This window comes from Poecilia formosa, unplaced genomic scaffold (genome assembly GCF_000485575.1).
Source record: "Poecilia formosa unplaced genomic scaffold, Poecilia_formosa-5.1.2 Scaffold633, whole genome shotgun sequence".
Lineage (NCBI taxonomy): Eukaryota > Metazoa > Chordata > Actinopteri > Cyprinodontiformes > Poeciliidae > Poecilia > Poecilia formosa.
The window spans coordinates 181,241-195,574 of NW_006800572.1; the positions used below are offsets into that span (position 1 = coordinate 181,241).

Here is a 14,334-nt window from a genome sequence, read left to right on the forward strand (position 1 = left end):
CCCTTAGGGGTCTGTGTTCTAAATGGCCGTTTTTGACTAATTTTGATTTTATCTTTATATTTCTTAATAAAAACCATTAATATTGCCTTATGTGGTATCATTTTTTTCAGGATAACCTGAACTTTGTCAATTTACACATATTTTTGTCATTTNCATCCTGAGTTGTTTGTGTTTTGGCAGTTTCACTCCATTCTACATGAAAAATAAAGGAAGATCTAATTAATCCTGACTCGTGTAAAAGGAGTTTGGCTGATGGTTAGTTTTGGTACAAGACGCCAAAGCGAGACCATTACAATAATAAATAGGTTTATAGTTTATGCATTTAAAGCCAGCAGCGCACGGACCAATCACACAGCTGGCGCCTTTGTGCGTTGCGGATCGCGCGCGCCTCCTTTCACTCCAACTGGACACAGCCTGACCTGTATGAATATTTACATCAACTTCCTGTGAGGAATTATGTTTCTTTGGAGACAGAAACAAAGCATTATTTAGTTATGTTTTGATATTCTTCTCATAAAATTTTCATTAACCCTCTGATGCATAACTGGGTCCTTTTTGACCCGGTGAGGTCATCTTTTTGCAATATCTTTGTAATGAAAAGTTTTCACCACTTCATATTCCAGGTATTCCTCAAGAAACATGTTACTGATATAATGCAATTCAAAATTTTAATTTACTTTTTATACATTTTAAGAAATAGCATGTTTTATGTTACTACCCCATTCTTCCGTGAGTGGGTCCAAAATGACCCACATTCATTTCCTATGGAATTTAATGGGAATCTTTGTTTCTTACCAGTTGTTACTGTCAGGAAAACATTTTTTTGTGAACCAAACACACTAAGACCTAAGTGTCACCCCTGAATAATATTATTTTACATAGGAATAACTCTTACATATAAGTATTATCTTTATTTTTTATTTCACAAATGTGTGTGTCAATCATGAGTACTGTGAGCGTTATTGTCACAAATCAACATATCCTTCTTCAAAGTTAGCCAACCCTCGTTATCTAACCAACTAGCTAACATTACCACCTATACTTTATTGTGCATCTTTATTATTTGTGTGTGTGTGTCTGTGTGTCTGAAACCCTGGATGAGAAAACCAAGAGAGAGTGTGTTGAATGACATGCAGAACCTGTTGATCAATGTATTCAAGGTTCTTTCTTTTATCATCTCAATAAATAAAATAAAAATTCATAGCTATAGACATAAATGCATAAATAAATGAGCCAGAAAAGTATAGAGTGCCTTCTTTGGGTCGGGGAGGATGTCCTGCCCCAAGTGGAGGAGTTCAAGTATCTCAGGATCTTGTTCACCAATGAGGGAAAAATGGAGCAGGAGATCGACAGACGGATTGGTGCAGCATCTGCCGTGAAGCAGGCACTGTACTGATCTGTCGTGGTTAAGAGAGAGCTGAGCCAAAAAGCAAAGTTCTTGATTTACCGGTTGATCTACGTTCCTATCCTTGTCTATGGTCATGAGCGTTGGGTCATGTCCGAAAGGACGAGGTCACGGATACAAGCGGCCAAAATTAGTTTTCCCTGTAGGGTGTCTGGGCTCTCCCTTGGAGAGAGGGTGAGAAGGTCAGATATCCAGGAGAGACTCAGAGTAGAGCCGCTGCTCCTTCATGTCGAGAGAAGGCAGTTGAGGTGACTCGGCAGAGCCGCTGCTCCTTCATGTCGAGAGAAGGCAGTTGAGGTGACTCGGCATCTGGTTAGGATGCCTCCTGGACACCTCCCTGGTGAGGTGTTCTGACCATGTCCCACCAGGAGGAGGCCCCGGGGAAGACCCAGGACACGCTGACGATGTTTCTCAGCTGGTCTGGGAGTGGCATGGGTTCCCCCAGAGAAGCTGGAACAAGTGGCTGGGGAGAGCGAACTTTGAGCCTCCTTACTTAGGCTGCTGACCCCGCGACCTGACCCCGGATAAACAGAAGATGGATGGATGGGTGGATGGATAAATCATACACATACACACACACGTGTGATACACATAGCATAATAGAATAGAGACAGTAATGTTAGCTAGCTTGATTAGCTAGCTAGTTTCAGGAAATGTGTTCTTTTGCACCCCCTCACATTCCCACACACACACACATAATGGATGTTAGCATTGTCCATTATTGACATTTCATCATTGTTGTTGTAAAATTGCTGCTGTTGTCATTTTGTTTTAAAAATGTTCTACAAATTGTCAGAAATGTTCTACAAATTGTTCTAAAAACGTTTAAAAAAGTGAAAAATTAAAATATTTCAAACATGAAATAATTCTTGTGTGAAATAAAACACAGTAGAAAGTATTATGGGATCCATTCTGGAAGGGCGTGACTGACAGTGGCTGTTACCTACGCGCCTGCATGTCGTTTATCATCAAGAGAAGTATAAGAAAGAGGGGCAGCCAACACTTCATCGCCAGAGTATTTTGCCAGTAATGGTACTCAACACCATTACTGGTGTGCTCCTTGTGATTTTGTTTCTTGTGAGAAATTCTCTTGTGATTTTTTTGTGTCCTCTTTTCAGGTGATCCATTGTGACTCTGTGACTGATTCCCACTAACAGTCTGAATTCTGGCAGTTAGTGATGAAGCCTCATGAAGCAGTGAAGCTTCCCAGCCCATTGCTTTGCCCAAAGGTTCATTACTCGGTGGTTCATTCATTTCTCACTAGTTTACATCTGCTGTTGAAACTGTGACAGGCTTGTCACTCAGATAGACATACTCATGTCAAAGTCATGTTTAGTAATGAGAGTCAATAAAATCCTACTTAACTAATCTTTTTTAGTCATTAAAATTATTTGTAGCCAATCCTGGTGTATGTTGACTGTCAGTAGATTTTGTCATTGACTGACTTGACAATAGACATTTGTTTTAGTGTATTCGGAGTGCAGTGCTTGTTTGGGCAGACAGTATTCTTTGAGTTTTGATTTGTCTCCTGAAAAACTAAAATTCTTCAAAAATTCTCTTTTTCTTGGCTTCCTAGTTGACTCTCTGATCCCCTATATTTTGACTCATCAGGCCATAATTTTACTCTTCCAACAACTTTAAGTCTGTTTCTGCTGTTCAAGATTGATATATCTTTGCAGAACAAAGAAATATTGGAAATTTGAAGAAGGTGTGACTTTTGGAGGTGAAGGGGTTAATTCTTTTTATTTAAGAATCTTGTGAGAGATCATCTCAAAGTATCCCCAGATGTCAGATGTTTTCTTCTTGCTGGCTCCATGTCAATCAAGTTTATTTGTGTAGCACATTTCAGCAACAATGCAGTTTCAAAGTGCTTTACATAATAAAAAAAAAACACAAAATATACCATATCAATAATTGAGAAAACCGGTAACAAACATTACATTTTGATGAGTGCCATCATCAAAGTCGTTAATACACATGAACTATAAAACGTTTCTTTTATTTCAGCCACTGCTGAAGACAAATACTCCTTTGATGCACGATCAAATTCAATAACCCATGCCATGAATCAGCACGGCTCATCACGCTTTTATTTTGAAAACAGCAGTCATGTGACCCATGCAATGCGAGACATCGTTTGTTGCTAGTCACGTGGTTTTCAGCAAGCCGACACAAGCCTCGAAGTGGGGCTTCATCGGACACACACCCTTTTTACTCGATACACGCCTCGAAGCCTGGCTTCAGGTAGCCCATCACTACTGGCAGTTTCCCTGTGCCCCATTCTTCTCATGACGCCGTGGGCATTACCCACTGGAAGCCCGAGTTCCACTTACCTCCAAGCCGTTGAACCAAACCTCTCTGGATTCCTATGTTGGCTGGCCCCTTACTCCTCTGATCTGAAAGGCAGAACTGTTACCTGTCCGCCCTCCACCGTGATCTCTCTTCCGTCGCTGTTCCCCGCCGACTCACAGCCTACCTACCTTTGTTGAACGCCACCCCGGTAACCTCAGTATTTTCCTCCATCCAAATAAGCTCTCTCGCCGATTCACAATTTTAATCCTTCCCATCTTCAAAACTCACCTTCTGCTTCTCTCCATCCAGCGTTCCCGATTCCAGAAGCCGCAAGCTCTTGGATCTGCAGTTTTGATTATTGTTTCGTTTTTATTTATTTATTTATTTTTATTAAACATATTTAACTGACTTCCTGTTCTCTGTCTCGTGTTCTGCATGTGCGTCAGAAAAATACAACCCACTATGACAGCCACATTATCAGCATTATATTTCATGCATGAATTATGTTCCTGTAAGTCAGGATTTTTTCAAAAGTGTTTTTGGTTTTCTTAGGGCATAAAACTAAGGTGGGAATTTTTTTTTGTGTAAATTTTAGAAGTTTCAGACTTCTAAAAATCAAGGGTATCTTGTATGAAAATGTGCAAAGCACCCAGATTGCAAACATCACATTGGATCCAGATGTATTTCGTTTTGTCTGTGGGCTGGATCATTGCATGTTGATATTTTTGGCTGCAGTGACATAAGCCCAGTGTTCTCCAGACCTTAGCCTGATCTCATGGAGTGTCTTAGACCGATGGTGTCCAAAGTCGGTCCTCGAGAACCAGCATCCTGCATGTGTTAGTTCTCTCTCTACTTCAATACACCTGGATCAAATGGTGGCTCATTAGAAGACCTAAGGAGAAATGCTGAGGAGGAAGCTACTACCACCAGGCAAAGAATTAGAACATGCAGGATGCTGGCCCTCAAGGTCCAAATTTGGACACCACTGCCTTAGAGATGGGATGGCACTGGCACTCTTAAGCGTGTCTGAATGCAACCCTCATTTATTAGTAGACAAGCTACAGATTCCTTGAAATGTAAAAGATTCACCTTCTCCAAGAAGTGAAAAAACACTAAGTATGATGTCAAGATGAAGACCTGGCTCTGATGATCTATATATTCTTGACCTTGGGTATCTGAGGTATGACATGATTCCATACTTATTATTGGAAATGTCTTCACTTCCTGATCTGTTAAGGCCAGAATTTAATTTATTTTTTGGAATGCATACAGGTTTGTAATCTGTAAGTTTTGCATTTCCAGTTATTTCATGTCCCTCAACATCTTGATTTACCTCAGTGATCAAAGGTTCTTCATCATCCTCATCTCCACTGTCACTGTTGCTACCATTGGCCAGTAACGTATAAAAACTTTACTTCTTAATGGCATCAATAGATATCAAGTTAAGAACTAAAATATGTTGGTTTATTTACAGTCAAAATATTTTCTGGAAATGTTGCATATTATAGATCTATAGTCTTAGTATTGATATCAATACCTGTCAAAATATTGTCACTGGTGCATGCCGTCCACTTCAGTGGATAGGTGATCAGTATTAATTTTCTCCAAATTCAAAACTGTTATTTAGAAAATACATCAGTAGTATTAGTCTTTAGGGGTTTCTTGATGTCACAATATTTTTTTTTTACCTGCAAGAGTTTTACAAGGTAGGAGTGGGGACTGGATATTCCCAAATTAGTCTGATACGTTTCCGGCTGTCCGCCATATTGGATTTAACAAAAATAATTCTTGCACTTGCAATAGATGGACAGTAGTTGGTAGTTTATTGCCTGATGCACTAGTGCCCATTTTAGTGGTCTGTGTGCATTTACAACATAAAAATCCACAAGAAACACAAGAAAATGGCTTTTAGATAGCTGTCCACTGCCTTCTCCTTGACAGAAACTGTTTTGATGAGTGGCATGACTGATTTGTGTGCAGACCTATTGGGAATCCCAATTTGCAGATGGTTGTAAGAAAAAACACACATGAAACATTTTAATATTGGAAGGAATTTGTGGTGGAGTCATTGTGCCACATTTTCTAAATAGTTGTATAAAACGCCTGGGAAATTGCACACAATTTAATATGAAACATGTATTTAAATTTGTTTTTTGCAACATTTTTACACATGTTTTTAAAATGTACACTATAAATGATCATTATATGTTAGAAAAATGATTTGTTCAATATTTTTGTGAATTTTATATTAAAAATATCAATATTTTTTTCTACTCGGATTTTGTTTTTAGTGTGATTTTTGGTCCACTGTGATAATGCATTTTGTCAAAATGAAACAAACACTGTAAAATTATACATTTGAGGTTGTGCTGAAAATAATGATACCAAATAAGGCAATGTAAATACTTTTAATGGTGAAAATATAAGGATAAATTCAAATTTAGACCAAAATGGCCGTTTAGACCCCAGACTCCTAATTTATGTACCCTGAAACAATTAAATCAAATTTGTTAGCATTGATATTCTCAGTAAATAAATGTTACATTTATATATCTGTATATCTCATTTTTATATATTAACATTTATGGGGCCCCTGAAGCCCTTGGGGGCCTGATGGAGCTGCTGACTTAATTTGGATTAAACAGAAGTGCAAATAATTGATATTAATTTTAAATGTAATTTTTAATTTGCTGTTTTTAAGACCAGTTGTGTCAGGGCGCATTGCTGTACAAATTAGTGTGGTAAATTTATGCCATCACTGAAGCGCCGCCCACTCTGAGAAAATGTGCCTCCTTGTGGTCGGATGAGGGAACAGCGCGAGAGTTTTGACTATGGCAAAGGGTGGCAACGCGTCAGGTCCTCCGTTTGTCATGAGGCCGGAGCGGCGCTGAGTTGCAAGGGCCATTAGAGGCTGTTTGCAGCTTTAATTATGCTTTGATATTCTTCTCATTAAATTTTCTTTAAACTTTCTAATTCCATTGTTATATTCCATGTAATTTTTATTACATGGCTTCTGTAATGACAAAAAAGATTATAGACTGACTGACTGACTGGTGAGAAATGTGACTTCTTTTTTTCTCTTGTTGCCATGGTGAATCACGTTATCTGATGAAGGCTTCTTCTATACTCACACTCATGCTTAACTTAGGGGTAACTTGACTCAGAATTGAGTCACCTAGTAGATATCTCCTGTTCTGAAACTGAAAACCCTGATTATCACAAAGCCGGGTAGGTTTATTAAGAGATAACCCAGTACTTGACAATAAAACAAACAAACAAACAAACAAAACAAATTGCAAAAAAAAAAAGCAATACTGAACACTGTGACAACTGTTTGCAATATCAGCAACAACCACCACAGGACAGGATGTTAAGGCAGCATAACTACATAATGACTAATATTGTATAGCTACACCAGAAGATTCAAATTGCTCATGTAATGGAATTGAAAAAAATGAAGACAAGTCTCCAAACTTTGAAATGGAATTTTATGAACAAAGATAAAATTCCATTTCAGAAGCAATTTTCATTGAAGATGTAACCTGCAATTAGTCAAGGACTTTTATTTTTGCGGGCCCACTTCCTGTGTTGCCCCAAACTCTGCCAACTTATTCAAAACCTCACCTCCAGCGCACAGTTTGCATTGATATTGAGTTTAAAATGAAATTGATCAAATTGGGATGTAGATACACTTAAGTTGATATTGCACAGTATATTTATTTTTCTTGATTGATATTTTGAAAGTGCACTTGACTTAAACTTTGATTTAAATTTTGACTTCATCTTTGATTTCAACTTTTCAACTTTAAATTGATTAGTTTGAAATATGATTGATATTCTTTTTGTTTTACTTTATTTAAATTATTGTTAATTTAACTTGATTGAAATGTTTAGTATAATTATTAGGAGTTTAATAATTGCATTTGCATTTAATATTTATTTCCTTTGAGTGTTTGTACATGATGATTGTTTTTTGATAAAATACTTAATAGGTTTTCTGGCCTTTTAGGTCGGGGTTTTTTCCCTGATGGATTAGATCCTCTTCTGGATCTAAGGACGGCGAGCTAAAGAAAAGGACAAGAACTTTATGATCTTGGGATTGATTTATTTTGAGTCAATTTGTCTCTCATTGTGCATTTGTAATTGTTTTTTTCAAATCACTAATATATACACCAAAACTAAAACTACGGATTCCTGCCTTCATTCACCCCTCAGGCTCCTTAAAAGAACCATCTTCTGATGCTGCCCTTGTAGTCTATGACATTGTAGTTTATGACATTGTAGTCTGTGACATTGTAGTCTATGTCTTGCCCATAACTGTTACAAAGACAATGAAGAAACCATAATAATTAATGAGAATGACACTTTAATTGCCGAAAATAAAGAAAACAAAAAAACTGAGGTTAAAGAAGACATGGAAGTATGTCTACTTCCTTTTTTTTTAGCCTTTCTTCACATTTCAGCCTTTCTGAAATGTAGAGAAAAAACATGCCCTGCTCATGTTCCAAACTTAAACATCTGTGTAGCACAGTTTTCAATTAATGTCAAGATGTCTCGTATTCATTTTTGATCTCAAACCCAAATGTTTGCAGTCTACAGTCAAAATAAACAGATTTGCTTCACTGTTCACATCATTTAAGAGGGGATACACTGATATTCACAAATTTGTACACATTTAATGTCTTGCCAAATAACAGAGGGGACAGTAGAGTATAACTTACAAACTTCTAGTTGTCAAACAATTAAACTTAACATTGATTCACAGCCACCATAAACCCTGATTTAATCAGATATGTTTTTGTAAATAGACAAACAATTTTTTATGTTGGGTAATCTTGAGAAGAAACTTCAGCTGGCATTCTTGACCTGTTTCTCTTGTGCCCCCACCTTATAAGGCAGAGGTTCCCAAACTGTGGGGCGCGCCCCCTAAGTGGGGGTAGAAATAGTTTGGAAACCACTAGGGGGGCCCAGAAGAAAAAATTTGGGAACCACTGTTATAAGGCATGGCCTCATTTAGGTGACCCACTTCAAATGGCTCCATCCATTCCCTCTGCTCAAACACCCAGACTACAGATGCTACAGCAATATTGATGCTGTAGCATCAAATCGCCGGTTTAGAAGGGTCAATATCACACATCTGGATCACACTGTATGAACTGACACTAGCTGTTGGAATTGTTTTACACACACACACACACACACGCACACACACACACACACCTACCTTGGAGTGCATTTGCATAGTAGACTTCTTGGTTTCCTGTATCTTAGTTTCCATAAAATGTTGCCACTCCAGCATGCATCCAGAGCACAGCTCATAGAAACCATGTAAACAACAAAGGCCCGATTTGTGCAATTTGTCTGCACCGTGTATCCCACACCTGCTATTCCCATACCTTGTTCTCTTTGAATAAGGAATGATGAGATAAAAAACTTTCATTTTATCATACCAGATGATGCAGGTCATGAGAGTGTCCAAAAGAACACTCCTCCTGCCATGCTAACTGTGTTTCCATTACAAATGTGTGCAAATCTTTGTGTATGTTGTTAGTGTCAAAAAACACAATTTCACAGTTGTGGTGTTTCCATTAGATAAGAATTTAAATTAAATAAGCTTGTATATGGGATAAGTTACTAATAGTCATGCCAGCAATGGCTGAAAATGGTTACATAATTCAGTCTTGACACTAGTGCTCAAGACTGAATCAGCCATCAGAGGAGACGTCTGCATCTTATTCAGGCATTGAAGCGACAAGCTCCTTATACTTAGGAGTGGGTATGTAGGCAACAGTTTGGGGAAAATGACAATATTATCACAACAATTTCTGGGACAATTAATCGGCCAGCAAAATTTGCTATTGTGACAGGCCTAAACACAGCTACTGTCAGTCCAATCACCTTCCTCCGGGACAGCAGATCCAACAGTATCTAATGCCATTTCACCAAGGCTACTGAATTCAACCCTTCCATTAAAAATGAATAGGGAGATGGATCTCATCTTCTATATCTTTATAAATTACTTGGAAAATTAAATTAATTTAACTAATTTTTACTAGTTACAGATATCAATTTGTAATTTATTATAAAATAAACTTCCAACATGTTTCACAGATTAGTCCTCCAAATCTGTGCACAGTGAGACAGCAGGAGCCAACCTAAGACAGCCCTGAGCAAAATGCTAACCCAAGTGTTCATCACAGAGTTGACCCACATGAAGAACGCCTGCAGTTTCTTTCACAATCTGCTCTCTGATCTTTGGAAGAAGCTTTGATGCTACCACACAGAAAGTCCTCAGCTCTCACTCTGTAGACAATAGGATGTGACAGCTGTGGAGTAGTGTGGAGTGGCACCCTTTTCAGTTTTATCTGCTTTCAAAAACTGTCTTAGTTCTGCATTGTTTTCTTTTTTTTACCTGGATGCTTGGTTGTCTGCTGTAAAATGTATTGTTTTGAAGTGAGTGTACTGAAAAATTAAAAGCTCTTTTCAATCTTGGTCCTTGTATATTCATGCAGTTAGTCTTTTTGTTTGAAACAAGAAATGAAAAAACAAAAACACACTACCTTTTTGTTATTTTTTTGTTTAATAAGCCAAAACAAAAACTTGGATAACAAAATGTTATCCAATTTTCAATGGTTCAAGCCCGCATCCTGTCCGTCTCCAATGACGGGCAAGACATCTTGCTTGCCTTGCCCGCTAGTGGTGGTTGGACGCCAGTGTATGCAGCCTAGCCTTTGTCAGACTGTGGCTATATTACAGTAGCTTGCCACCATCAACGTATGAATGTGTGCATGAATGAGAATGACTGAATGTGGTGTGAACTGTTTTGGAGTCCTCTGGACTTGATAAAGGGCTATAAAAATACGGGAGACTTTTCATGAATGGACGGATTCTAAAAGAAATATGTAAGAAGTACCTGTTTCTGAAATTGTGGAATTTGTTGCTGAAATTATGAATTGCTTAATTAAAGGGAAGCTGTTTTCAAGTGCCTCAAAGCTTCAATAACGCTTTTTTTTACCACGTTATTCAACATTGACATCGGCATCATTCTACTGAACTGCAAATTGCTTTTTTTTTTTTTTTTTTAATAAAATGCCTATGAAGATTATGTAGTGAGAAGAACTCATGTGGACAAATATGTTGGAATCCTGAAAAGTCCACAATGATCTCTGAAATATCTCAAAACTGACAAAAGTAATAATAAATAGGTAGGTTGACCCTTTTAGACCCCCTTTGACTTGGCCCTCTCTATGGAGTCTAAAAAGGAGCTTTTTAGACACTTTTCCTGTTTTCCCTGCTATTATTCTTCCCCAGCCATCTCACATTCATGTCATTAGTTAAACCAGAAGTTCTCAAACTGTGGGGCGCGCCCCCTAGGGGGGGCGCCGTGTCATTGCAGGGGGGGCGCGGGAAGCCGTCTGGATGAAAAAAAAACAAAACATGAACACTGTATGCGCTGGGTTTTTACCTTAGAATGGCCAACTCTCTGTTATTCCTATGTCAATTTGATACANAACCTGAACTTTGTCAATTTACACATATTTTTGTCATTTGGACATACTGACATTGCATTTTGGGCCTAAAATCACACACAAAAAAGAAAATTTGAGTAGAAAAAGCTTTTATTTTTTCACTGTGAAACCCACAAATATGTATAACAAATATTTTTTATGGTTTAGAATTCTAAAGTATACTCTATATTTCAAAATTAATATGTACAAATAAAGCAAATAACTCATGTATATTAGATTATTATCAATAAAATGTAGGTAATCCATTCGTTTCTGTGCTACCATTTACAAAATATCAAATCAAGATTCCAAAAAATGTATAAATTTCCTAAATAAATGTAAATCCTGGCAATTACTTCTCCTGGCAATTTTAGTACACTATAAATTTCAAAATCAATATGTGCAAATATAGGAAACAACTCATGTTTAGAAGATTATCATCAACAAAATGTAGGTAATTCATTCATTTGTGCACAAACACATCAAAACAAGATTCCAAAAAATATAAAACTTTGCCAAATAAATTGAAGTCATGGCAATTATTTATCTATGTTTGTACAATTATTTACAAAGGATAAGATGTAACAAAAGACAATAAAAATTATTTGTGCCACTCCAGAAAACAATTTCTGTCCACCGCAACACAGAGGGGCACATCGCATGCCTGACACTTCCATGGAGTGTCGTGCCGTTTTTTGTACTGCAAGCAGTGCCTGCATTTCAGTCTGCCTTTGCTGCCTTTTTGGGCAGAATCTGTGACTGTGGAAATTGCCACAGGAACATGGTCTGCTCTCCTGCTCTGAGAAATGCCTTCCTTGCTCATGCCACAAAGCTGACACATGAGCTCCACCATGAAGTCTTTGTGCGTCATGGCCTGTTCTTGCTTTGTGCTGCTTATCTCACGGTGCAAGATGAAAGCATTTGTCGTTGCAATGTCCAGAAAATGGAGCAGCAAAGTCCTGTACCAGCGGCTTGTTTTTCTCTTAGTGGAGTAGTACTGAATCAACTGGTCTGAAAGATCAACTCCACCCATATTTTTGTTATAGGCCACAATTGGTGTTGGACAGGGAATCTTTCTTACAGACCAGCTCCCATCTGCAGCCTTTACTCTTCTGTCCACTGTCTCTCCAGAAAAAGCAGGATGGATGGTGGAGCACACAGAGACCTCACGAGTGTCCATCCATTTCACAAAAACGAGGGGTCCTTCTCTGATCCACCTTACAGATCCTCTTTTGCTTTTCTTGGTCAGAGCATTTCCCCTCCCTCTGGGACATCCCTTTCTGTTCTCCCTGTATGTTCCACATGCTCCAAACTTCATTCTTGCTAAGTCCATAAAAAGTTTTGGACTAGAATAAAAATTGTCCATATAAATATGGTATCCTGTACCAAGGAAGGATGTCTGAACAAGATCCTTGACAACATCATAGGCCAGGCCATGCACACTTTGAGTTTGTGTTTTGCCAGTGTAAATATTGAATGCAATGGTGTAACCACTGGCTGATTCTGCCAATACAAAAATTTTCACTCCCCACTTTGTCGGTTTGTCCTTCAAGTACTGCGTGATGCCAGTTTTTGCTTTAGTTCCCACCATTCTTTCATCCACAGACAGCTCTCTTCTTGGGTGGAAATAAGCCTTGCAGGCACAGAGAATGTCATCGTACAGAGGCCTGATTCTAAAAAGCTTGTCATGTCCAGGTGTTCCTTTTGTTTTATCATTCTGTTCATCTTCCTCTGGATCACTAAGGTGAATGTTCCAAAATATTGTTCTGAATCTGTCTCTGGACATCACTTTGTGTGGAATGGGCACAGACAAAATACTGTTTTGCTTCCAATAATCCTGAATACTGGGCAGTGAAACTAAAGACATATATATCAGTAGACCAAAAAAATTGTACAGATCTTCCATTTCAATGTCACTCCATTTGTACTTTTTCCCTAATATATTTTTTGTTGCATTTTTGTTTGTGTTGAGGCAAATTGTTTTCACTGTGTCAGTGGCAAAGTATAATAAAAAAAGATCTTTTGGACTATGGGAAGAAAGGTTGTTTATTTGGACACCGGGTGTTCGCCGTGGCTGAAACCTGCTTACTCCCGGCACACTGTCAGGATCCTCCTCCGTCTTCCAGGGATCACTGTGGGGGAGGGGCTCAGCAGCGCCACCTCTCGGTGATCGAGACCGCGCAGTTGCACGGCGCCGCCTACTTCTCAGTTTCGATCTTCGCTTAGCTACGTTTGTCCCTATGTTTGTCCCTACCTCATCTTCTTCCTGATACCCATGTTCCCTCTCTCTTCCTGATATGAATGACTGAATCGCTACGTTGTCATCAGAATCCTCGCTGTCTACTTCAGACTCAGACTGCGAGTCTTCCTCATCTTCGAGCTCAAAAAAGAGCTTTGCTGCCTGCTCCACGTTCATTCTTCTCATCATTATTTACAGAAAAAAACAAAAAACAATGTCCGAAATACAAATTACCAGGTAGATTTTACCGATCGTCTGATATCACAACTATCTATCGACGTGCCTCTTTTTTCTCTTCTCCGTTCCCGCGTTACTGCTTTTTTTCCCCCTCATTTTTCCTTTTTTTCGCGCCGTTACTTACGTCACTGTCCTTCGTTTATCTGCAACAAAATGTCAACTCTTACCAGTTGAATACGTTGAATTCTACTATAGATGAGGCATATTTGTTTTCCATTTTGACCCTTTTTATTTTTAAACCAATTTCTATTTTTTAAAAATATATATTTTTAAAGTTCATAAAATATATTACCTCAGATGATAAAAACATTTGTAACCCGTAATGTTCAATTACATAAAATTCTAAGACTGGATCTATTTCATTACATGTTTACGTACCTCAAACATGTTAAATACAATATCTATTAAAGTGTGATCCATTTCATAAAATTTACTTGTCACCTTTATTGTTTAATTACACATTCAATTTTTTAAGATGGGCTTTTTCATCTGGTTAGTGTTATGATGTGGTGTGGCGGTGGACAAACGCAGCAGGCAGTGGATGTACTTTATGAAGATGTTATTTTTAATGAACTAAACAAACTAAATCCAAAATCCCGGTAAAACAAGGAAATCCGAAACACAATAAAACAGGAGACAACGGATAACAAAGG

The 14,334-nt window shown here is 38.1% G+C and overlaps 1 long non-coding RNA gene across 1 annotated transcript; it reads right to left on the bottom strand.

Moving 5' to 3' along the window:
- LOC107834466 (uncharacterized) lies at positions 1 to 11,750 on the bottom strand. Its single transcript, XR_001660254.1, has 2 exons — positions 11,212 to 11,750; positions 1 to 116 (listed from the first exon to the last, which is right to left on the bottom strand). It is a non-coding gene; the product is annotated as an uncharacterized LOC107834466 (long non-coding RNA).
- Between the last annotated feature and the right edge of the window lie 2,584 nt (positions 11,751 to 14,334).